The sequence below is a fragment of the Camelus dromedarius genome, chromosome 5, assembly GCF_036321535.1.
Source record: "Camelus dromedarius isolate mCamDro1 chromosome 5, mCamDro1.pat, whole genome shotgun sequence".
NCBI lineage: Eukaryota > Metazoa > Chordata > Mammalia > Artiodactyla > Camelidae > Camelus > Camelus dromedarius.
Genome location: NC_087440.1, coordinates 17,571,195 through 17,598,359, shown reverse-complemented (window position 1 = coordinate 17,598,359; position 27,165 = coordinate 17,571,195). Strand labels below are relative to the sequence as shown.

Here is a 27,165-nt window from a genome sequence, read left to right as displayed (position 1 = left end):
CTAGGATGAATTGACAGGACAGGATGAAACTTCTAAACTGAAACTTTTAACTGAAACTTTTCAGTTAAAAGCTGTTATAACAATTTCAGGGTGAGACGTTTAGGGATCCAGGATTATGGCTGTCAGAATAAAGAGCAAGACTTTCCAAGGTATGATCTAGAGAATTGATTCTCAACCTCCTTTCTGTCTGGTAAGTCCTGAGAAATAAAACATACTTCAATCTGTAATGGTGATAGTATACCACACAAGTGTTTTCCTGAAAGGAATGTGGGGATATAATTTAGAAAACCGTCCCAGATGATTCTAGTTTATAAACCACCTTCTGACCACCCCCTCAAGGATAATCCCTTTTCTAGAAGCTGAAGATGTAAAAAAAAAAAAAGTTCCCTTTTTTTAAGAACACACAATGAGCTATAAGTTAGCTATAATTTAATTTGATCTTTACGACAGTCTTACAGGGTAGGAATTCATCCTTATTTTATCATGGATGGCCATGAAGTTCAGCTAGATTCCAAGCCTTGTTCCAGCTCCCATTAATACTGAGACCATGCCTGGGTTTGAGCTAAGGACCATCTGATCCCAAAGCCTGAGATCTTTGCGGCACGCAGCACTGACCCTTTCTGTAGGCTTTAATGCCGTGACCTGAGCAAACCCTAGTATCCTAACAGAGGAGTGTCACTTATAGGGAAGAAGAAATTGGCAAAAGGCATAGGTTTCAGAACAAAGACGCCTAGCCAGTACTCTGATCTGTTGCCTTCTACCGTTGCCTTTATTCTCCAATATCACCACTAGAGTGTGTCAAAGAATGATGAAGGAGCACATGCTAAATTGCTAAAAGCACATGGGAGGGAAATGAGGGAGCCATTCATTCTTTTTTTTTCCATCAGCACATATTTATAAAGCTAATATATTTCAGGCACTTCACTCAGTATAAAGGATAAAAAGGTATATTTACAGGCTTTTCTCTTGCCCTCAGAAATCCATATTTTTGTGCAGCCTAAACCTTAAACCATAAAATATAATTCTAGTGGAGTGCTAACTGGTCAGGTAGAGATGCGCGCCAGGTGTTGTGCAAGTACAGCAGAGGGAGTGACTAACTCCTTCCTCGAGTTTGAGAAGACCTTCATCTCGCTAGTTATATGACAGCTGTCTCTTAAAGAACGAGCCGGAAATTTGCCCAGTGGAGGAGTGAGAAAGGCCTTTCAGGAGGAGGGGACAGCAGGGCAAAGGGACAGTAAACTGAAAATGTTTTAGGGGAGACAAAAAACTCCATGTGACCATAGGTGAAAAGGCAGGGCAGGATTTTAAAGAGCTTTGTATTCTCTCCTAAGGATTAGGGATCTCAGTCCCGGGGTGGGGTGTGGCTAGTGATGGGGTACAGGTAAGGGTGTGGAGGTAGACATCAGGAGCTTGGTGTTTCAGAGAAAACAATTGGGAGCCAATGGGGAAGGATTTGATTGGAGGAGGGCGGTGCCAAGAGAACAGGAGAGTCCCTAAAGTCCCACCTTAGGCAGAGCCCGGGGCCATCCTGACTATCCCCCTCCCCTCTGAACACTTCTCCAGGTTGTTAAGTAATTTTAGAGGTCAAGTGTGAATGCAGGAGTGGCTTTGCCCCCACTTGAGAGCCCAGAGAATTCTAGATGGAGGGCTGCATACCTGCCTATAAAATGAACCAATGCCTCAGGGCCTTCCCCATAGCAACAACATTAGTCCTTGACATCTAGACATTCTTCCTTTGTTTTTGCTTCTCCTGTTGCCTGAAGGCTCTTCTTCTTTTGACTTGCATAATTCCCTCATCTAGCCGGGGGCCTCATATAAATGCTGCTGCACTGGCACTGCTAATATTTCATTGTCGTTTTCTGCTCTATTATATCTTTATCTCAATCATTCTTTAGAGCAGGAGGTGTCGTCTAGAGGGGTTCTGCGGCTTGCATAAATGAGTTATGAGTCCTCATGATTTCAAGTGGGTTACCAAGCCCCTTCCAAGTGGAACCAGGCATCTGGTAACTCCGAAGTGTGAAAAGGACATTATGCATATGTATGCAGAGACACATGCCCTACGGCGTTTCTGAAGTGCTTGCCACATTTTCACTCACAGAGGCGCCATATGCAAGGGGACCTGAGAACCAACTGCTCTTTGAAAGGGAAGTGCTTTCACGTATCCCTTCTTTTCTCTCTTATCCTCGCAGTGCTTTTTCTTTTTCTGAACCCAGGAAAGGAGTAAGGAAAAGGTTTTCCTGAGTGTTCTCATTATGTGCTCTATTCAGCTTTGCACGCATGTAGGCAGGTAAGCATCAGTAGCTAAAGGAGAAAGTGGGAAAAGCAACAGAGCACCGCCTGCAAGAACACAGCAAGGGCAGCAAAATCAGGGGGCTAGACTACTCCGACATACACTATTTTGTCTGAACTACATGCATCATGAAGAGGAATACTAAATGAGTTTTGACCGCAAGTTTCTAATAACTTGAACTTTTCTATATTTTAAAACGTGATGCGAAGACCACAGAATGTCAAAGAAAGGCAAGGCATGATGGGCCAGGGAATCTGGATACTTAGGCACTGAGGACATCTCTGGAAATTAGATTATTTAGACTCGTAGTTAGATTTTGGTTGAGACTCTGGGCTTTGACTTAAACATGGAATTGAATCGTAGCTCTGGTATTAACTTGCTATATGGCCTTAGGCAAGTCATTTTACCCTCTTTAACCCTTAGATTTGTTCTTTGTGTGAAGATGATAATATGTACTTCATGAAGCAGTTTTGAAGATGATGTGACCAAGTTTGTATAATCTGTGCAGTGCCGTGTGGCACCTAGCGAGCCCTCAATAAGTGCAGCGTTTATTGTTGTTACGTTGTTACACATGATCTTGATTTAGTGATTACACAGTGATTTACTTAGCTTCAGTTCCCTTATTTCTACAATTGGGCTAATAACTGTCCTATTCACTTTATATAGATTTTGTGGAAATTAAATAACAGTGCACGTAAAGACCCATTGTAAAGTGAAACATTGCAAATTTCCAGAAACTGTGGTTACTATCATATTTAAGAGGCAGTCAGGCTGTCACAGTTTCAAGAAAATTTGGGAAAAGTCCAACTGAAGTAGGTATAACATGTTACTGATCCACAGAGGAACAACTGTGTTCATCCATCTAGCCCAATTCCTGTCCACCTTTTGGTGTGAAAAACTGCCCAATCCCTCATATGTGTAGAAGGTAGATAGTATTTGGAAATAAGCATCGGGAGAGTCTCTCTTCCCTTTGAGAATGATGTATACGAGGCAGAAACCTACAGTTTTTTGTATTTTATGACTACTGAGCTGTTACCATCCCTAGGTCTTAAAGACTGGACATGATTGCCAAAGCCCATCTGATAAATAGGCAGCCAGAAGCTCAGATACTTGCAGATTCTGACAGTCTTCATGGCTTTCTTCCCCACAAAGATGGTACTCTCATGCCTTTCTCCATCCTCACTGCCCCTTTGAAGGGAAGGGAGAATGGATTTCAGAAGCAGGCGGTAGGTCGGCCTTGATCAGCTGTCAGGGGCTTGCTATTTATGGTTGAGGCTGCCTGCATCTCCTTTCTTAGTAACACTCTCTCTCCTCATCCCCCCGTGTGGCGGTGGAGGGGCAGGGGAGCAAGAGCTGTCCTTAGCATGGTCTGGCATGGGTTTGAACCCACCTCTGCCCACCACTACCTGCAGCTGTTTGACCTGGTTTAAGTTATTTAGTCCCTCTGAGACTGGCTTATTGCATCTGTAAATGGGGATGATAATGTATCTACTGAGCAAGATAGTTCTGAGAATTAGGTGAAATTGTGTATTTAAAATATCTTACAAAGAACATAGCACAGCGCAAATACCCAACAAAAATGTCCTCTCCTGTTCTTTCTGTTTGATTTGTAATAGTTCATGAACCATTACTCCAGAGATTTTGTCTTTCTAGACCACTTTTTCCTTATGTATAAAATGAATGCGATGATTTATAATTCCTGTGTGCTCGTGAGGTCTAAAATTCCTACACTTCAAGTACTGTAAAAGAGGAATAAATGAGGTTGCTCTATACTTTCTTGGGTAGCTGGAATACAGTCATCCTGGGAGACTGAGAAGGGAGAATGTGATCTAGGCATTATTGAATAAGTGGGATTTTGATACGCAAATAGGAATTGACAAAATGAGGAAAGACATACAGCACCAATGCTTTATTAGGTTTAAAAAAGGTATTTGGATAAACTGATTCATACTAAAGTAATAGAGATTCTCTAGAGTCGTGTTTGCAAATTTCTGAAAGGGCAACTCAAAGGAAGCATGAGCCCCTTTCCTGGGGAGGCGGTGCCTGTCCTTGGCTCTCAGTTCACACATGCGGGAATGCAGCAGACCTTCCAGAAAGCCATGGTTCCTTCCTGGACAGTAATCTGCATGAAAGCAAGGACTCAGTCTGTCGTTGCCAGGTGTACTTGCTGATTGCTGAACTTTGGATGAGTGAGTATCAGTGATGCACCTAAAATATTAATGTCTGAGTGTGGAGTTGGATCTAGGAGAAGAGAGCCTAGTGATCTTTTTATAATAGCAATTTTCCTGGAACACTTCCTGAAGATACCCCAGAGCACTTTTGCAAACGCTGATTATTTTTTTGTAGACAACTTTTTCCTGCCTGTCATACAGCTGTGAGTGTGGGAGCACAATTCTCTGGGGACCTGAGCATATGTGCTCTTCCTGAGAAAATCTGGGAGAGGGCCCCAAAGGACACACTGTATCCAAGACAGGGAAAGCCCGCCTGAAACGCTCCCTCGGTCAGTGAGTAAAACTGTGAGCTAGGACTAGAGCTTTATGAACTTTGCACGCATTAGGACGAGGAGTGAATTGGCATATGAGTAGGAAATGGTGGGTTCAATGCTTGATCTCTCACTGTAAGTATTGTATGAAAACCTCTCTGGGCTTCATTTTTCTCCCCCATAAGTAAGGAGATTTGGCCAACTGACATAGCAAGATATCTTTCAGTTGGACAGTCCCACTTTTATTGTCATTTCCTAGAATTGTGGACCTGGAAGAACACTTCCTGTAGTTCAGCTCTCCCATTTCGTAGATGAGAAAATTGAGGCGTAGAAAGGTGAAGCCTTCTGCTGAAGGCCACAAAACCAGTCAGAAGCAGAGATAGGGTTAGAACCAGTATCCTCAGACTGTCAATCCAAAGCTCCTTCACTTTTTATGAGTCAGAGGCCACCTTACAAATCTGATGAACGCTATGGACATCCTGAGGGTGGAGGTTAGGATGGGGCCAAATACTTTACACACAAATACTTTACACATACAATTTGCTAACTATTTGGTGAGGGGAGCACTCTTGGATATCAGGTTAAAAGCCTTTATGCTGCATGTTATTACTTAAAGTAGATGTTGGAGTCAGATGTTAAAAAGAAACATAATTATATGTGATGGAAAGTGTGCCTTTCGGTTTTTTGGTTTAATAACTTCATTTGTGCAGAAAGCACCTCAACACAACTGGAACAAGTTTGGGTTTATATCTGCCCTCCAAACAAGTCATACTCACTTGTTTTGTTGATGACAGTGTCTGATTTTTAAAAAGCCAGTTCCCCCTTTTAAATATCACAGCTGTTGTTCCTCATACATACACTTCTGCTGAATTCAGTGCTTGACTTACGTCAGCTATAGCCAGATAACACAGGAAGGGGCTGGCTAAAACAGAAAAGGTTTGCTCATTGACTAGGTCTGAAGGTGGCCTCTGCTAATTAGTTCTTTTTCAGCTACTTTTTAGCCTCTTGTCTTCAGCTTTTGGATTCTGGAGTCTCCCAGTGGGCTCACATCCCTTGTGTTTCTAGACAGCCACTTCTGGGCTCAGATCCCTCTATTCCAGTTGTGTGGTCAGATCAGTGCATTCCAGCCTTCAGAGCTTTGTTCTCAGGGCAATAGAGGGAACTTGGAGGCTTGCCTTGAGCAGGCATAGAGGGTGTCCTTGGGGTCTTGTACTCACTCTGGCGTGGCACTCATTTGAAGCCCAGGTGCTCTGGGCTGTCTGGTGCTCGGCCTGTATAATGCCCACAGACTTTCCAGTCATGTGAGCACATGCTTCATTAAGATTGGATTGGTTCCTTTTTTTTTCCCCACAGAGACTGTGTCCCTATTGCAGTTTATTAAAACTGCCCATGCAGTGCACCATTATTCTTCCTGCTTGTATTCATGAATGGCCTGTTCTCAATAGGAACATCCAGGTGGAGATCAATAATCAGTCTCTTAGTTAGGGCAGGGGGAAGAAAAAAAAAGAAAGGAAGGAAAAGAAAATCCATTGGTGCACTGCATTCAGCTGTTCTGAAGAGGTCTTATCATTAAAGCAACAGCAGGCATTCATAAACCAAGCTTGCCGGCGGTGCTGGACATGCAGGATTAAAATAATCGTCCATCAGCCTCTGTCTCATAAGTGTTTTCTTTGACTTTTGGCAGGATCTCCAACCTGAGCATGTGCCAGTTGACATGGGAACACTGAGGCCAGCAATTTAAGGATTTTCGCATTTGCTTGCAGTGGTAAGATTTAAAGATATAACAATGAAAGACATTAAATATTACTGGGTTCCAGCTTTTTGCACTAGACATGAAACTGAGGTTGTGCAGGTATCATATTTTTTGACTCATACAGGTCTCTATTTAATTACCTTGTGAAACCACAGTAAACACAAGATAAATCTATAATCCATAAACATTGAACTTAGTATTGTTGGTATTGGTGAAAATAGGGAAATTAAGTAATATCAGATTTCTTGATTTTTGTACAGTTGGACCAAGTGAGGGAAATGGTTTCCATTTTGAACAATGAAACTGTGTATTCAGAAGAGATGGGATTATCAGAGCACAAAGGGGTACGAAGTTTAGGATCAGTGGGTAGAAAGGAAGGGGAGAAGATTCTGTTTTCAGTACGTCAGGGGGCAGTCATTCCTTAATGTGGGTCCAGAGACTGGGTTTCTAAAAGAACCAAATCTGTAGTCAATTAAGAGATTGCTTGAAAATGAAGACTGCCAAATACTGCTGGTGTGGTGACACACTGGACGCTTGTTGGCATCAAAGACACAACCATATGATGTTTCATAAAAAGAGAGTCATAATGGTGAAGAAACTGGCAGGTGCATAGCCAATTGTGTTATTGTTTTGAAAAGAGTCTTCATGCCCGCGTATTTACATATATACATGCATGCATACTCTCTGAGATCTGAGGCCAAAATATAATATTGAATAAAGTCATAATTAAGCATTCCATCTTTCATGGCAGAGAACAGAGTCTCTGGACACACTTTCCAATATAAAGTAAAAAAAAAAAAAAAACTCCATGATGTGGTTAACTCAAGTTAAACAAGGTCAGCCAGGCCCCCAGGTATGCTCTCTGGGGCCTGCACTGTTGAATTTAAGAGGTTAAATTTATTACTAATACTCATCCTGTTACCATCTTCAGGTTGAGTCATATCTTCATAGGATGAGACTGTATTCAGCACCTTCAGTTCTCTAAGGGCTACCTGTTTAGCATACTTTCTATAGATGTTTGGGTGCCCATTTTCATGGCGCCATGATACACTAAACAGGTCCATGATATTGAACACATGTGACCTCTAGCCAACTTATTTGTCCATTTTTCTGTACTGGATTCCTTATAACCATGCATTTTCAAAGGATATATTTTGGTAATTCAGCATTCCTATTCAGTCTTCTACGCCTATTCCTCGCAAATTGCCCTGCTGCTCTGTTCAGTTATATTATTGTGGCAACTTTTAGCTTAACAGCTTGTATTCACATAACCTATTTGTGGAACAATGGAAGAATGATTGCGAAATAGCCTGGAAGATGCATTACTTACACCTGTAACTGACGGTACAGCTTCACATTTTTATACATATAAAAGTAAATGAACGTACCATTATGGTTTCTTTTATCTGAATACTACATTCCTCTTAAAAATTAAATTACTTTGCACTTGAGTTTAATGCTTTATTGCATGATTGAGATGCACTTTCTAGGAACTGCCACCAAACCCAGGTTCCCATCCATAAGTCATGGTTTCTTAAATAGACATGGAATTCAAGAAAACATCCTAATTAGAGAGTCTTTGAATCTTAGATACCAGAAACTCTGGTATCTAACTCTATTTAACCAGAGTTAAATAGAATAGAGCTTTTTCAGATCCTCAAAGCTAAGCAATTTGAGGAAAGGAGAAAAAAAGTAGGAGAAGCATGCATGTGATTGGCCTTTATGAAATCATAAACCTCAGTGGAAGTGGTCCCTCTAACAACTCACTTCTGGACCACAGAAGTCAGTTTCGTCTGAGCTCTGTATGTCAAATTATGCTTTTTATTACCAAGAGTGAAGGCCTGCCAGAGAAGCTCAGTAGATCATGCTAAACTGGTTTGTGTCATTTGGGATATTAGGAAGGTGTTTTTGAAACTAGCCTGGGAGTTTCAAGTCCTAATGTCTGCAGAGAAGCAGATGGTGCTCACTCCCAGGCCACTTCTGCAGTAGAAGAACACGCTTCCACCAGATAGGCTTGTTTGAGAAGGCACATTGAGGCAGAGTGGCACTGCAGGAAGACCAATGATTTAGGAATCAGTGGGCCTAAATCCTAATCCTCACACCATAGCTGATTTAGCTAAAGAAGTTTTTTTTTTTTTCCCCCTTCTTTGCCTCTGAGATCTTAAATAGTCACTTAACTGTTGGGCCTAAATTTTTAATCTGTAAAATGAGGTTAATACTCACTGTACTGTACTCCTCTGTAGGTTTATATAAAAATAATAATAATAAAAAAAAACCAAATGGGAAGCCTTTTGAAGAATCTAAATCACTACACAGAATTTAGTAGTGCTAGAAAGTTGATTTCTTATTAATAGCACATGTCTGATTTGAAAGATATATTAAAAAAGCATCTTCATGGATTTTCATGGATGTCTTCACTTTGAACAAAGGCTTACAGTTGCTCTTGGCTCTGATGTTTTTTTTTTTTCTTACTAAATTACGGTAACAACAGAAGTTGGTTGTGTAACTGTCTCTAACTTGTGTCTGAACCTGTCTCTGGTGTTTATGCTGCACTGCTCTTAAATGTCAGTGTCCTAGAATCACTCCAAAAGGAAAGCATGGGAGAGAATGAAGAAACGTTTACAATGCAATCCCATCAAGGAAGGGGCCTCTGGGGCGGATCCTTGAGGTGAATCAACCTTTCTCAAACCTCCCTCCCTCTAATTCTTTTCAGATGTATACTTTTAACTGAGCCAGATTCTCTGCTTATCTTCCTGCCCCTTATCTCCCTCTCCACCCCTTTCTACTCTCCTTCACACCTCAGAAAGTCCTCTACTTGTTGACAATGGAGGTTTTTTTTTTTTAGCTATTGACCCACAGCCCTCTGCTTCCATAAATCCTGCTTTAAGTGTTTGATCTCTAAGACAAATATACCTCCATAGCCCTGAGTTTACTCTCTGACTCTGTTTCATTACAAACGTTGTAGACAATCAATATGATCTGGGGGGGGGGGGGTGTCTTAGGTCAAAAAACACAATTTGCTTGGACACACCATAGTCTTTGCCCCTGCAAAGAACTGTTGATCACATGTCCTTTAAGAATAAAACCAGAATTATCGGAAAATGTCACCTAGATGATAAACAGGAAATTCCAACAATTACATGTGTTATAGAAAATCTTCCAGAGCCCCCAGTTTATGTACTAATGTTAGAAGCAATCAAGGACTATGAATCATAGATGCAGTTAAACATAGTGGTCCAAATTTTCATCCAGAGTGCCGGAGAAGAATGTTAACACAATGGATATGGGTCAGAGAAATTGGCTGACGTGCGAAATACCAGCCAAGTGTATCATCTGTTTTGATTTTTTATGGATGAAATTTGAACCAAAGTTCACCATTGTGGAGATGTTTACCTATGTGCACCACCATTTTCTTTCCTGATCCCAAGACCCTCAACTACATGGAAGCATCATCTGTACCTTCTCTGCCTGTTAAACCCACCCTCATTCATACCAATTTATTCTCTCAAGAAAACAAAAGTAACTAACAGTTTCTTTAAGCCTGAGTACGATCCATTCTGTCCTCATGTTAGAACCTAACTTCATTCCTTTGGGTCACAAAATTCTGTGACTAATCTGGGAAAATAACCAAAGAGGATTAAGATATGAATAAAGTTAACTATGGGAAATGTTATCCCAAGATACTCTATCCAGATTGCCTTGTGTTTATAACTGACCCCAATAGCCTGAAAATTATAGCTTTTAATGATCACAGTAGACCACACGACCAAAATTCAGTGAACTAGTTTTCTTGGAATCTGGCTGATCTGGATACTATTATTCCCAGGGTTCTCAACTAAAAGGTAATTTCTCTTTTCAATTGTTGGCCTCTGCTTCTCTGCAAAGTCAGAATGGAAGTGAGATATAATCAGCAAAAAGAGATCCTTAGGTCCCTTCCCAGTAATGGGATCATGAAACAATGGAAATTAATAAAAATTCAAGTAGAGTCTCCAAAATCTCAGCTATTTTCATTAGCATTTCACTGAAGCTCCAGAAAACTGCAAGTATTTTCTATTCTAGTCACCCGATAGCCCTTTGCAGCTGATCAAAATAACACATGACTAACAATAGGAACCAGACAGCCACCATATCTGCAATGGTCCCATTTATCACTCAGACATGTTTGTTGTAATAAAGTCAAAAGTGAATTTTCTCCTTTTATTTTCAAGTTTTGCATCTGACAAAGTGTCATTAGAGCACACTGACTTATGGGAAATTGGGATAGATTGAGAGTCTCTGATACAAGGCAGTCTTCATATCACTGAAGGATGTTACTGCATTGAGGGAGAAGGGGAGAAATAGTTTTTAATAATATGTTCTCTGATGTCTTATCAAACATCTGCAAAAAATTCTAATTAACTATCTAAAGATACATGATAAAAATACGTTGTAAAGGCAAAAATATGATCCTGGAAAACATTTTAAAAGTTTGAATGTATCAGTTTTCTTTGTTTGGGAGTGTAGCAGGCAAGGAGAGCTGAGGAACGTAAGTTGTATAAAAACACCATGATTGCATCCTCACATCAGATAAGAGCCATGATGTGACATCTAATCCCCTGGTCATGTATGTCAGCTCTTGGACTCTATTTGCTTATATGCTCTGTGTGTGTGTGTGTGTGTGAGAGAGAGAGAGAGAGAGAGAAAGAGAGAGAAAGAGGGGGAGAGAGAAATGTCTGAGAAAGTAGAAGGTAGATATCATCAAATGTGAAATTTTCATAGGCTAGATCTACCAAATATCTGTTTCCTCAAGGAGTGACAGTTACTGCTAAGATTAAACATGGTAATTTTAGAATTGATATTTTGTATGGCCCAATGAGCTGTATTGTTCCATTGTCATGGCACTACCATGACAACCACTGGATCCTAGGATCCCCCTGATATCCTGATTTCATAAATAGGAGTGCTCATAGTAAAAATAGACATCTCTAAATATGAATTCACATGTGAAAAACATTTATAACTTTCTATTTTCTCTTTCCCTAGTCATTTATGTACCCGTTTCTTTCTTGATTTGTTCACTGAACAAATATTTATTGATCACCAAGTAGGCATTTACTGGGCATTGTTTTGTGTGCTGAGGATACTGAGGTAAACCCAACAGATAAAAATCCTTGTCTCCATGGATCACCTTCTAGTAGAGGAGATGAGCAATGAGCAAGACACAAATCTAAAAGATATAGTGCTTACAGATTTTATACACCCATGTGTATTTTATATATAGGTGAGTGCTAAAGAGAAAAAGTAAAATAGAGAAAGAGGTTTGAAATGTCACAGGGTGGTGGCAGGGGTTTGAATTGCAGAGACCTAGTGAAGCTTTCTGTGTAAATCTTTTGAAACAAAGCTTGAAGGAAATGAAGTAGCAAGCCATGCTGATACCTGGGGAACAGTTTTCTAGGCGCTGAGAAGAGTGAGTGCAAAGGCTCTTAGTCAAGAGAGTGCCTGGACTATTTGAAAAACAGCAAGGAGGTCACTGAGGTTGCATCAGAGTGAAAGAGGGAGAGGGAATAGGAGATGAAGTCAGAGACAATGTGGAGCCAGATCATGGCCCCTAATGCCCAGTGAGATGGGAGGCCTTTGGAGGATTTGAATAGAGGAGTGGCAAGATTGAGCCGACTTATTTCTTTGCAGGGATCATTCTGGCTGCCATATTGGGAGTGGCCTCTGGAGGTTACACATGGGGTGAGCAGAGAAGGCAAACGTGGGGAGACCTCTAAGCAGCATGCTATAATAATTCCAATAAAAGGGGAGAGGATAAGGTCCTGTGCCTAAGTGGAGAGGCTGGCCTTGACTAAGGGCATGGAGAACTTAAATATACTAACAGGAAATGTGTGGGTAGGTGGGCAGATGTGACAGTGAGAGCGTGTGGAAGCCCCTTTTGATTCTCTATCAGATAACAGGCACCTCAGGCGGCGTGAGTGTAGGCATTGAGTGGTTGCCTGATTGCTTTTGGTGAGCATTATTATTTCATCAGGAAATTTCGACAAAGCAAAAAAAGGAGCTTAGATGTGATTATAATGATAATTTAAGGAACTTAAACTGGAAAGGAGGCAAGAGAGGTTATCATGGGAGAGATACCTTGGGGACACAGAGAGTGGATTTTAGGTCCTGGTGGGATTGTTCAATTGTAGGATTTGGGGCCTTAGAGGGAGTTTGCAGAAAAGATACGAGGTCATGGTCAGAGAAAAAATATTTGAAATTGAAGTTTTGCAATGGCTGCAGATGCAGGTAACAGCAAAGTGAAGGGTGCGACTGGGAGTGAGTGGCTCAGGAAGGATGGCTGATGAAGGCATTGGAAGAGAGGAAGTCCAGGAGCTGAGAGGACAGGAGAGTGGAAGGATCATCCCATTGGTTATGGAAATGACCAAAAACTGAATAGGAGTGGTATTAGAGAGTGTGATCATGAGCCAGCCACCAAGTCTCACTAAGGAGAGCACTGAGTGCAAGTTTCGAGGGTGATGAGGCAGACCTTTCCAAGGACATGCGGAGTTCTGAGGTTCCCACTTGACTGTTGCTGAGGAGACAGTCTCCCTCCAGAAGAGTGGAATGACTCAGACCACACAGGTACTCTTGGCTTGAGCCAAATGGTGGTCTTCAGTGAGGTGGTCTTACACTGAGTGGGCTAGCTCCCTCTGAATTCATCGTTACCCAGTGGTTCATTCATCTGTAGTCAGAAAACCTCCTTAATTCTCTTTATCAGAAGAATATTGTGTTCTTTGTCTCATCAGACACAGGCTAAACTGTGGGACTCATTGCACTTTAATGGCCTTTTTTTATGCTCTTTGCTCCAACTTTTCCCCCATCAGCCTATTCATAAACCCTTCCTCACCTCCTCATTTTCCTCCCCCAGCCTGTCCCATTCCTTGATGCAGTGAGTGAACGAGTAATTGTCCACATGACTGTCTTCCACTTTTCTTCAGAAGTACTGCGTTCTCTCATTCTGTGCGTTCTCTAAAATGCTGGTCACTTCACTGGTCACCTTCTGCTCATCCTCGATGTCATGCATTCTGAACTGAGTGGAGGTATGTGCTTTGCAAGTTCTAGTGTCCCTCTCCTTCGTCCTGACCTTCTGTCTTTGCAAAACCGACTTGAGAACTGCATTGGCATCATAAATGACTCTTAACTATTTTCTCTTTCCATCTAAGACATTTCTGAAACCAACATTGTTTTGGGAGGGATGGTAATATTCATACAGTTTTTGGAGGTACTATATAGATGGTCAGTCACTCTATGGGACTAAAATACAAGTTGTAATTAAATCTAAAGCCTTAGGTCTAAAATCTCTGAAAAGTAAAGCTGTTTTCTGTTTGTGGCTTTAGAAGCAGCTGTTCAGTTCTCTGGGAAAATAAAATAGATACATATGAAATAGATATAAATAGAATGGGATCACAATTAGTGCCACAGACCATCAGTACATTGGGGTTATTTCAAATTACAAAATTGCTATTTCTCTTCTTGTCTGACAATGTACAGATATTGCAAGGATTTTAAAGTGTAATTTTTTTGGTACTTTTTATGGGAAGCAAATGCTGTGAGTCAGTGAAGAACACATGACTTAGATGAATGAACTTTTCTTAGCGGTTAAAATTATTCATTATTCATTCTCACCTGTACCACTGGTTATTTCTCAATCCCCATGCCAAAATTCAATCTTCTTTGTTATGCTCCTCACTGTCCCTTAATGTGGTCCCCACCGCCTGCAGTTTCTGATGCAGTGTGATATGTAAGAGCGTAGGATGTGGCATGGAAGGGCTGGTATTTGAATTCTGGCTTTGTTACTCACCAGCCGTACAATGTTGAGGAAGTTAACGTAAGTGCTGTTATCCTCTGCTTTCTTATCACAGGGTTGCCATGTTAATGGCTGCAATGTATTTGAAAGTGCTCAGCACATTACTTATAAATAGTAGGTGCTCAATATGTATGCACTGATAATGCTTTATCTATCATCTGCTCCTTGGTTTCAGTCTCAGGTGCTTGGTTTGTTTTCCTGTTTTACGTTTCTTTGGCCCCTTCAACTGTTTACTCCTTTTTTCTGCTAAAGCATGTTTAGTCTTTGCCTTCCATTCGACTGGTGAGTTTGTACCATGTTAGATTAGGTTTATGGTTGGGAAGGGGAGATGCTGAGTCTCTCTTTTAGAGAAGGAGGATCTGAAGTAATGGCACTAATGATGTGTGGCAAAACTAAATATTCATGGGGAGGAAGGAAAGATGACGTGATGGGAATCTGAGTGTCAGCTGATGGTATAACGTTTTCATCAACCACATGTCTAGCTGTGTCCATAGTATGTAGGACTACCAAGAGGTGAAAATTTGCCAGATAGCATTAACTATATTTTTTTAGACTCTGTCAATTCATTTCATAAAATAAAGTTCTATTGTTTTCATATAATTATAGATAGGCAATTTTATGACATGCAATTTTATTTCTTAATATGTCTTTCTCAGTACATAGGCATAGCATAGGATTAAGAAGACTCTTTAAGAATGTTTAAGAACCAGAAAGGCAGAAACTGTCCAACTAGCAGCAAGAATTAAGTACTGCAGTATTAAAGGGGTCAATATTTGATTCTTTTTTTGAGAGAATGAAAACCAAAGGGCAGGTGATTTGAGATTAACACTGTCCTATTTGGACCTTTTTTTTTTTTTTTTTTTTTTAAATTTTGGCTCCATATTGTTAGTCTCCAAGGATGTAACATTGAATTAAAAACCAGACCTAGTAATCACCATCATTAAGTGATGAAATATGTACAATGAAAGTCTGAATGGAGGAGATGGTTGAAACAGATAAGTTTCCAAGCTCAGTTTCTTGATTGATACTGTCTTCAAAACAATTGGGTATTCCATGTCATTAAAATAGCAGGGAGAAAAAAAGGAGTATATTCTGCCTGACTGTGTCTCTTTGGTCATTGTTTCACACTCCATTAGAGGTTTTATCCGACTTTTGTATTCCGACTGTATTGTATTTTTCCGGTGCTAGAAGAAACTTCAATGAGGACATGATGAATGTCCATATTAAATTGGATCCCTCTCCCCTTTTTAATTAAGTTCATTTAAATTTAATTTTGTAATTTTACTTCAGTAAACCATCTGACTCCAGATGTTGGAGGCACTTTTTCGTATTTCTTTTCCCACATAATTGTACCTGTAAAAGATTTGTAGCTGCAGGAGACATTTTGGAACCTTTTAGAGCATTTTTGGCATATGTTTCATGGATGACTGATAACATGAGCAATTAACATCCTAAAATGTTGTTCTGCTCCCCAGAATATTTTTAATAGGATAAGTTACTTTTATTAGCTTGAACTTTAAACAAATAATCATCTTAAAGGAAACATTATCATCAAAATAACTCAGTTGAAACGGAAGGCCAACCCTCAAAGGAAATTGGTAAGAGTGAGAAGAAAAGACCCTGGGGCTAAAAGAGCCTTTAACAAAGACATATAAATGAAAGGTGAGGATTGGCCTTTTGCTAAAATAAGAGCTATAAGCCGAGTTCCTGTTCCTTCTGATTGACTCTGAGTCACTGTACTGTGTGTGTTGTACTGCATATATTACAGAATGATGGGTCACACCGCCATCCTTGGGGAAGTCTGGTTTTCAGTGATAGAACACTGAGATGAAAGGGAACCACCCAGGCAACACCTACTTTGAAGGATACCGAAGATGGAAGTTCTCATATGTGTGTTTGTATATTTAAGAAACATATAGTTGCCTTGGGGCCTAGAACTCAGACTTTAACTCCACTGATAAATGATCTTCACCATCATTGCCTCTCAGGCATTCTTAAAACAACACCGAAGATTACTCACAATTAGCCTTTCTTGTTACAAGAATTATTTGAATGCTTACGCTCATGCTGAATCTGCCTTCTTGTCTCCTCAGTCGAAGCACATCTAGTAACATACTTGATAGCTCCCCCGGGACCTTGTCTAATGAAACTTCTCGTCTTCATCAAAGAAACATATACAACTATAATCAAATCCTTAGATGACATACTAAAGAAAAATAGCAACTGCACATCCACAGAATAAAGGAATCAATTTATTTCCTCAAGTGAGAAATTACAATTCCTTTTTTGATATACTGTAGCATGTCTTGATGTGTATGAAATATTTACCACTACAATAAACAAATTAGAGTATGGATTTTCCCCTAGACGTAAGGAATGCAGCAAGCAAACTCTAATTCTGTTCTTTCACAGTATTTGTCAGTGCATTGAGGGTGGGAGTTGCCTAAAAACAACTGGTGTTTGACATTACTCATTACTGCTTCCAAGTGCTCTTAATGCTTTGAGTACTAAATAAGACTAAAATCATTTAAGACACACCAGTCACTGGGGACCAGGCAAAAGTTGTTTGTCCGTAAGTGACAGAGAAAGAACTCACAGCCTCTACTTGTTTCTAATATAATGAAGCAAGCTCATAAAATGATTGCGTATTCAGACTTTTGCAACTTTACTAAATTTTAAATAGAAAATCAGTGAAGGCGTAGAGGGGAACCAGTGTCTGAAGCGGCAAATGGCACATGGCACATAGAGTATAAGTAAACTAAGACGTTACTCAATGCATTTCTTTAAAGAGTAACTATACTGACTAGGAAATTGCACTTAAAACATCCCTTGTGTAGATAGAAGAGTTCATAGCGACTGTGTGCCAATACCTTTAATTCCTGCTGGGAGTTAAAAATAGATGTCTACCATGGAAATGTAAAGAAGGATTTAGAATGTATTTGGAGCTTTAACATATTGCATACATTCTAAGTAATAGAAAAAAGGTAATTCATTTTGAAAATTAAAAAATGCATTGTGCTTTCAATTACCTCTGGAGATCATTCATGATGAAATAAAACAAATTTTAATGGAGTAAAATTCTTGTCTACCATAAATCTTGGTTAAATTAGAGCCTATCAGTTTATGATTATATAGAAAAGTTGTTCAGAGTGAATGTCTGAAATACTATATCCTCAGTTTGTTTGTTCATTCATTCATCTTTTTATTTACTGACCATGTACTGAACACTTTGGGGGGGAGCAGGGCAAGTGGTAGAGCTTGGAAACCTTAAATAAACATTGTAGATGGATTCTACTTACGAAGAGCTCTCATCTGAGTAAGAGAGAGAGGGACTATAAACCATTATACAAAGAATGAATACATCTTGTAAGAAGAGGTCGAGATGAAGTACTAGTCTTTACTCTTACTTGGACCAGTTTTTTAAGTAGAAAGATTACTGTGAGCTGTAACCTGACTTCTTATACACAGACACCAGTTTTTAAAAAGTGTTTGCATATGAGAGATGCCACATAACAGTATTAGTCAATGTTAAACTTTCTCCTCCCTTGGAAAATTGGTACTGATGCTGTTATGATGTAGGTAGAGTAAATCTGAATAAGATGGATGAATTCTATCTTTAACTTCCATGTTGACCTGAAAGGCTAGTGGGCTCATGGAGGCCCATTCTGATAAGGAACACTAATTCCTTATCCTGTGCTTTAGCCCTTTTACCCCTTAGAATTGTACTGGTGTATTTTGGTATCCCTCACCTTCTCCTTGAATGCTGCAAGAATTTGTTTCACTGGACTTGAATAATCAAGGGACCTCTTCCTCCACTTTCAAGATTTCATAGAATCCAAGGACGCATTTGGGGCTTCCCTTCAGTGTATAATCTGAAGTTTCCCTCGAATTTCCCAGCCCAGTAAACACCTGTTCTAATTACTCTTACTCATTCTCTGCTGGAAATTTTTGAGTGTATATTGGCTATTGGCAGGTGTTCCATAATAATTGGGAGAAAGACCTATAAGAGACTCCATGTTTATGCCATTATGTACTAATAAATGCTACTTTGTCTACTTGTCTCATCCCTTGAAAGCCTTTCTGTACTTTTTCGCTGTTCCCAAATTCCAGAAACATATACATACTATTTTATATTACCTAAGATCTGAGGTATGTTAGTGCAGGAGTTTTAATTGTTATTTTTTTCTGTTTTATATGATACTGCTCTCTAATGATTCCCCATTTTATCACAAGAACCTGCAGGGCTTCTGATGCAGAGGAAAACACGATGAATTCAGTTTTGATCATCAGTACCCTGCATGGACGTATTTGGATTAATTGAACCAAGTCCATTCTGACTCTGTCATGTGGGACACATGAGGATGTGGTCTGTGTAGAGAGAAAGATAAGGCTTTAGGACTATTGCTGGTAAAATCTTTCTTCCCAAGTTAAAAAGCGTGGAGACACAGAAGAAAGTATTTGGAGACAGATTTTGGTCTTTTATTAACATTTTCTTTAACATATAAAAGCATGTCTCGGATGTGTGCTTCCTACAGGGTATAGAAACTCAAATTCTCTCTTTCACATGCATGTATAACATCAAGTATTGTTTCCCCAAGTGGAGCCCAACACGAGCAAGGACTGGCTTCAGATGTGTTCTGTAATATCCTGAGGGCTGCTGTGATTCTTATTCTTGTTACCATTGTGGTAATGAACTGTGTAAATTACATAGTTTTTCTCTGCCAGATGCAACTCATAAATCTAAAGAGAATATTTTCTGCTAAAAAGACATAACGATCATTTTACTGATAGGGTTTAAATGACAGAAATCACACGCTTCTTTATATGGGTTAAACTTTTGTAAAAAGAAAGTAAGTCAGGTACCAAATGCAAGTTCAGATGCCAGTAGGGTGTACTAAGACCTACTTGCATTTTCTTTTGTGATCTTGTTGAACTAAGTCCCATTTTCAGTGATAGCACCATTTCCTTTCATTTAAGGACATGACATAACAAGTGTCCACAGTATGAAACACTTTAATAAGGAGAAAAGAGGCACTGACAGAGATCAGAATTGCCCAAAGTGTGTGTCCTATAGGACACAGGTCTCAGGAGATGTTGGTCAATATGATGTTCCCTGGTCATGTAAGTTTGAGAAACATCGTCCACACACCTGCTGTGTACTGCGTGCTCCGCCTTCCGGTAGGTCTGGGAAACGCTGCACACTCATGTAGGGTCGCGGCACTCAGCAGTGCACACCCGCAGGTTAAATGCTCTGAGAAATACTGCAGTTTGACATTTTTAACCTATTGTTTCCCAAACTTGTTGGACTTTGTTTCTTTCTGTCACATTATGTAACATCCCATGGAAGTGTGATTCTGTAGAAAACACTTTGGAAAACACTGGTCTCAGTAATACTACGTTTTACACATCGTAAATGGATTTATTTGACAAAGACAAGAAATATACACGAGCAAGGACACGGCATGTGATGTTAGAAAACCTGTGTTAGAGTCCTGCTTGCTCTTTGCCAAATATGTGACCTTAGGGGTGTCATTTAAGCTTTTTATCACTTGAGCTTGTCCTAACTCACAGAGGGCTACGGGATCCAAATTCTCAAAGAAGCAGTGCTCTCACTTATAGTATTACTACTACCACCACCACGATTACCATCTATAAGAGCTGTGCCTCAGAACTCGTCAAGAAATTCTTACTTATCCGACTGCAGTCCTTGCTGATTTCCTAAGCCTTCTTCCCAACCCTCTCTGAGGAGGCCAAGGGAAATTGTATATTCTTCTTAGGGAAAAAGAGAAATGGAATGGGGCATATGAAACAGGGTAGTCAAATAAACGGCCTTCAGATAAATTGCTTTGAATCGTTAGCTTCCCAGAAGAGGTACAAGATTCAGATGTTTTATGAGGTTGCACAAGAGACTTACTCTAAAAAATTATAGGAAAAGAAAGAAGTTGAGCGTTGTTAATAACCATGATAAATAGGTGAGTTTAGATGTGAGGTAGTCCATCTACCTGCCCATGTTACATCAGGCTTTAAGAGAGCAAAAATATAACATAAAATGCCTGGCACCATGGGAGATGAAAAGAATAGTATGATGTGTGCATGTTAATCAAAAGTCTTACAACCCCACTGTGGAGCTAGTGTGAACACACGGTGTAAACAGAGATCAGTCCCTCCTAGCTTTGCAGGAGACGAGAGTATTTCCAGTTACAACTGCATGCTGCAGGCCCAGAGCAAAAGGAGTTTTAAGAATAGAGAGGTAGAAAAGTCTTCAGGTACAGATTTGGGCTTAAGTTGGCCCTTAAAAATGGGTAAGATGGGGGTCATGGATATTTGTCTCCCCATCACCTTGGTATCTGTGTACATTGTGATTATAGGTACTCAGATACTCAGTACAGATGTGTTGTATAATTGGCTGACTTGACAAGAGAATGGGAGGAAGGGAGGGTGGGAAGGAGGGAAGGTGGGGGCAAACGGAGAACAGTTCCAGTAAAATCGGGCGTGAGCCAGTACTGGTGTATGTGAGGCCCCATGTAGAGGATGTGTGAGCCCAGGGCCTGCCTAGCTCCCAGGAGCAGGGAAGCTGGAGGTGGCAGGGATACCATGCAGAGAGTGCCAGAGTTCTCCTTAGACCCTGTGAGCTGGTCAGTTCCTGGCTCTGCTGCTCCCTACCTGTGTGACCTCAGGTAAGTCTCTTAAATTTTCTGAACCCTTTTATACAATCATGTGCTTTCTTGTCAAGGTTTCTTGGAAGATTTAAATAAAGTATGGGGAATTCATTAGTAAAATGTCAGACAGCTGTGAGATAGTATTATTATGTGTAGAAGTGAGATGCAACTCCAGGAGGTCATGCTATCCGATCTAGCTAGTCCTTCAAAACTCTGGTGTGAATTTCTGAGGGATTTTATTTGACTTAGATTTGCAGTATCTGTGAGTGTTGTGCTATGACTGCACTGCCGGTGTCTTGGTAAGGCAACAGAACACTAACAAAACTGTGCACTGACCATAAGCACTTGGCTTTACAAGAAACACCTGCCTGGGAAGGACTACAATAGGGCAGAGAGTACTCTTCTCAGTATTGTATTGTCAAGACCACTCTGCTCTGTCTTGTCCAAGTCCATCAATAACTAAAATGGCTCAAGGGTGTTTTTAAAAGGACTTTTTTTAAAGATGTCTATTCTCATCCCTGGGAATTTTAAAGCTCTCAGATTTTTGTGACCAAAGCAGTTGACCTTCTCAGTGATTAGAAAATTATAGTCTGGGGACCTAGCAGTAACTGAGCAGACATCCATGAGAAGTTCTGCTTACTCTTTTGCACCTTTAAATGATACAACACAACCAAAGCATCTCGTGTGTTGGTTTGGAGCCCCTCACTATAAAGGGCCCATACAGCTCTGTCTGACAGTGAGAGGCTCCCGTGGTGAACTCACGTGCTTTCTGACCTGGTTTAGCAACCACTCCGGAGAGTACCGAGGTGCCAGACTTTTACCAGTGAGGGAAAGTAATGATGGTACAGTGTGCCTGTGCCAGCTTCTCTTTGATTTCAGCATTAAATTCTTACTCCTCGTCCTTTCCCACTCTACCCAGTTCTCCAGAGAATCTCCTTGGTATGCCAAACCACTTCCCCCACTACAGAGAGAAAGAAAGAGAATTCCTTTTTGCTGGCATGGGAGCTTGCAGCTGAGGAGGAAGGGAGTACTTGTGCTTTGCCTGGGGACCCCTTTTCACTTGCAGGATTACAGCCAACTATCACTTCCTTGGTATGTGTTTGATGGTTGTCTGTGATCATCCAGAAAGTACCTTCCTCTCTTTGGCATCTCATCAGGCTAGGGACTGGTCTGGGAAAAGCAAGTTAATTGTGTCTCCTCCTCCAATATAAAATATGTATAGTTTTTAATGAGGCGGATGGAAGGGCAGAAGGCTTGAGACAAAGATGGGCTAACATGAGCTAGGTCTCCCGTTTGGCAGGTGAAGGGGTTCAGTGTCTGTGCCTGGGAATGCCAAAGCAGAGTAATGAGACAGGGAGAAAAACGTGTAAGATCCTGGAAAAGAAAAAACATATGTTTCCTTTCACAATTATCATTTGCTCCTCCCGCCTCTTTTCCCACCCTAGCCCCCAATAGGCCCAAGGTAATGCCTCAAAGTCCAGATGAACATTGATAAGATATGAAAACAGCTACATACTTTCTGAAATGTATGTACACATTCTGTTTGTTTGCTGTCTGTGAAAATGCAGATTTTTTAAAATAGGAAAAAAAAAAGCATAGAAAGTAGTAAATGCTGTCTCTTGAGACTGCCAAGACGATGGCAAATGCTACCACCCTTCCTCACTCCTCACCATCCCTCTGCCGTCTCAGCAATGTAGCCTCTTGGATGGGGTGGTGGCAGGGGTGCTGGACTGGACGGGGTGGCCGCAGGGGTGCTGGACTGGACGGGGTGGCAGCAGGGGTGCTGGACTGGACGGGGTGGCCGCAGGGGTGCTGGACTGGACGGGGTGGCGGCAGGGGTGCTGGACTGGACGGGGTGGCGGCAGGGGTGCTGGATTGGACGGGGTGATGGCAGGGGTGCTGCATTGCAGGACCAAGCACTCTTGCACAGGAAGCCCATGTCAGGCCAGGCAAAGCTCTCCCGGTTAGGAGCCCCAGACACTGAATCTTCTTGTGAAGCAAGTTACGCAAGCAAGTCATGTGGATCATTTCTATAGCTATTAAAGAACCAGTGACCTTTAGATAGATTAGACTCTCTTTGGTCTAATGGGGGCTCAAAATGATTTTTTCTTATCTTGGTCCAACCAAACTTTTACTTTTCTTTTCTTGAAGAACACAGAAGAAACATGCTGAGTTCATGATGTGAACAGCTGTCATAGTAACTTTCCCACTGGAAGAGGTACCCCTGTCTATGGGGTTTGGGCATTGCTTATACTAGTCCTCTCTTTTGAGGATGGATGGCTTATTTACGTGTAAGACATTTTGTGATGGGAGTCTTAAGCCTCCTCTTTAAAATCTTTGATTTCTGAGGCTTTTACCATATAGTTGGGTGTTATCATCATCTTTATTAATATTTAGTTTATTATATCAAGTTAAATTTAATAAAATAAATAATAAACTAAAATTTTATTTAGAAAGGCACCCTTCAAATTAACATTTCAAAGCACAGTTTGAGCATAATGCCAGTTGAAACACAAGCCCCCCCCTTCTAACATTGCTTAGAGCCTAAATGATTCCAATTCCACATCTCCACGCCTTGCTCTGTATCCTTGTTATGAACACAGTCTCTCTCTGCTCCTCTTGCCGCTGTTCAGCAAACTTGCATCTTCCCACAGTGATCCCAGATTGCCCACTAACCACAGCTCCCTGGTTAGATGGATGGAGCTGTGGGCTGGACATAGGCCTGGCTGGCAGCATCACCACTGTGGACAGCAGGGACAGTTTGGTCATTGCTCCTTAAGGTCCAGCATGTGAATGTGAGTGAATCATGCTGGCCTCAATTCCAAGGGCACCCACAAAAATGCTTCTTGTGTGATCTGTTTTCAATACCCCCTGTTGATTCACATGCACAAAAGAAATGAACAGTTTAGCCTTTGGATACAGTACAGTTGAAAATGCCTTCGACATCAAGACATGTCTTATGTGACTAAAAGATATCTTAGTGTTCCTGTTGAAACAAGGATAATAATTATAAATAAGCCTCTTATTTATTTCATTAATCTTCAGTGTGTGCACAAGACTTTGCATTCATTGAAATGACCTTGAAATGTGTTAAAAGTATCAATGCCTCCTTTTTATTCTCTTAAATATTCACCCCAACCACCACCAATGAGACACGGCTCTACTGGGGTGAGGTTCCAGTGTATTGAGCCATGCCTGAGACTGCTGGGCCCTAAAAGATGTTTTCTTCTTTAAGAGGAGAGCTGTGTGTTCAGAAAGCCATTAATAAATCCAAAAGAGCCCAGAGTAATTTCAGACCTGTTAATGCCCTCATTGAAGACCGCTGGCAGAAGAACCAGTGTCCACGCTGTAAAACTATGTAGGTTTGGTTCTTACATCCTCTGTCTTTACAACATAGAGATAAGAAGAGAGAGTAGGGGCATATTTCTGTGAATAAATGTGGCTTATAAATATAGATCAGTAGAAGCAAATAGAAACAAATAAATAGAAACAAAGAGCAATTTATGTATAGGCTGGTGAATTTCAGAGGAGGGGTACCATTTCTTATTAAAAGCTGACAGTTTTCTGATTCATTCTGTCCTTCCCCCTCTTTTTCTGTGTATGTATATATACACACACACACATATCTGTACACACATATGTGTATATATGTGTATACATACACACACACAGTGAATTATTAGCCAAAAAAAAATAAGGCTTTGTCTGAGAGGAAACATAACAGGCAAATGTGCTGAAAAGATCATGTGACCACACCTGAGATGAAAAAGCAACTCTAAAACTAACTACTCCAAATTATGAGTTGGTCGGAGCATCTCATGTGAAAACCACTGTGTTTTCTGAATTGAAACAATTCAGCTTAGAAAAAACTAAAAATCTGAATGATCAAATGTAAGTCCATTTTGCTTTGGTGAGAGGTGTGAATTTTTAAGATGTGAAAAACTATTTTTAAAGCCATGAAATAAACTAGGCCATCAGTGATTTGTCAAAAACGTAATGAGCTATTTTTAAAGAGTGAGTATTTATTACTTGTGAATGGCTGCTTCCAGTGTTTGTAGGGTACTCAAAAAAATTAACTCATTCCACAAAAATTTTCTGAGTCTCTGTGCCAGACACTGGGCTAAGGGCTGAGATACAGTGGTAAAATACTATTTATAAGCTATAAATAAACTATCATCTGTAATTACCAATTGTGATAAATGGTATTGGTTCTTTAGTGTTTTAGATATTATCACTTCCATCTTAATTATCTTAATTTCTTTTGCTAAGCTCTTTTCAAGGACAATGCAAATGTAAGTTTGAGTCAGGCCTTTGAGTTATTTACATTGCTTGAATACTAATAAAGTTGTTATATTTCTTGATTCTTAGATATATATCCAAGTATCTTACCATTGTAAAATGAGTCTTCTAAACAACAGAGTATCATACAGAATAACAAAATAAAAGAAATAATGGAGACTTCAATGGCTTTTTATTAGCCAGTCAACATCTCCAGCTAGAATGTTTTTTGGCACAAAATGTCAAGGTTTAGATTTTAATAAAAATTGACCCATTGTACAGATGTTTGTGTGACCACTGAATTTAATGTATCTTTTGCTTTATTTTACTAGAATCTTTTTCTGTCAAACACGACAATTCAGTGTTTCATGGGTCACACATCATTATGGGACTCAATTTTAGTTGAAGTTAATGACTAATTAGAAAACTCACTGAAGTTGTGTCATATAGGAGGAGCCTGATTTACATAAACAGAAGCATGCCTTCACAACCTTGGAATCCATGGATAACTTAGTCTCTTTCCAAACCATAATGGAGTAAACATAAAATGTGGCTTAGATATCAAAATTAATTCAATTATAAGACATGGGAAAGATTAAGAGAAAGAAATCATTGGTACTATGAGAGTGGCATTCTATCTAGAGGTCCCTTATGCTTTTGAAAATGTAAACCATGAGATGGGCATTCAGGGATTACATCAGAATCCTGAACGTTAAGATTTTTAGCAAGGACATAACATGTTATTCTTATCTCAACATCCCCCAAAAGTCAGCTAAAGTGACAAATGATGGTGTGGAGGTGGCAGAATTCAAGTGCGAAGGCCAAGCATGGAACAATGGCAGTGATCTCAGCAGGCGAAGATGAGGCCCCAGGTAAGACGGTAGCATTGTTATCAGAAAGTGAGAACTGTTGTGCAGTAAAATTGGGCAAAGTAATTAGGTTTGGGGGCTGAAAGAGAAGGGGAAGCACAAGATAACTCTGTTGTTTCAAGTCTGGTAGTGAATATTGAAAAGACTGACAGAAATAGGAAAGTTTGGTGGAAGCAGTTTGAGAATAGGGGTTTAATCCTGTTGAAATGCCTGCATCCCGGATCACCCAGACTGACTTACTAACAGGCTGACAGTGACGCAGCTCCGAGGCAGAGGGAGGAGGGTTCTGTCTCTAAAGGAATAAACTATCTGAATCAAAGCAGGTATTTTTTTTCTCCGTCCATCTTCTGTTCCTCTGTCTCTTTTCTTGCTCCGTGCTGCCCTGATCGTTTCCCACTGTTTTCCTTATTTTGATTGCCTCCATGAGCAGTGATACATAGATATAACTTTGTTTTTCCTCAGTCTTCAGAAAGATTAATGAAAGGCAGGTGATAGACTATTGAACTGAAGCTAATTCATGAGTCAAGTCTGTGTTGGATCCAACTTTGTATCCCACACAGCACAGAAGTAGTGTCTCGTATATAGCATCCATTCTACAAGTGGATAGTGTGTGGTCCCACATGGCATAACTCCCTCTGAATCATATGTGAGGGCCCATTGACCAGCCCGGAATCAATCCAAGGGCAAGAGCTAGTGCACAAGAGGAATATGTGTGTTTATATCAGTGTGTTCTTTGTAAGAAATATGCCAGATGGGAAGAAAAAGGAGCCTTCCTTTGACCTTTAAGAGGGACTAAACACAGCTGGTCATCAGAAACAACACACACACACATATACACACATAGACCACAGTTCTTTGACAGCTTTATCTTGATCCCAAAGAAAGATAATAAATGTCAAAAATAAATCACTGGCTTGCAAGTTAGTGGAGAATGGCCAGATTTTAAACTTCCCCATATTGGAAACATCATGTTCAAGTTTCAGTTCCTTTGTAGACTTTGTCTTACTCT

At 40.3% G+C, this 27,165-nt stretch overlaps 1 protein-coding gene across 11 annotated transcripts in view; it reads left to right on the top strand.

The window, feature by feature from the left end:
• SEMA6D (semaphorin 6D) overlaps positions 1-27,165 on the top strand; it is a 518,009-nt gene that overhangs the window by 174,311 nt on the left and 316,533 nt on the right. For all 11 annotated transcript variants that reach the window (XM_064485625.1, XM_031453115.2, XM_031453114.2 and 8 more), the window contains exon 2: positions 6,457-6,537. The gene's annotated coding sequence lies outside the window, so the exon portion shown is untranslated. The remainder of the gene's footprint in view (positions 1-6,456; positions 6,538-27,165) is intronic.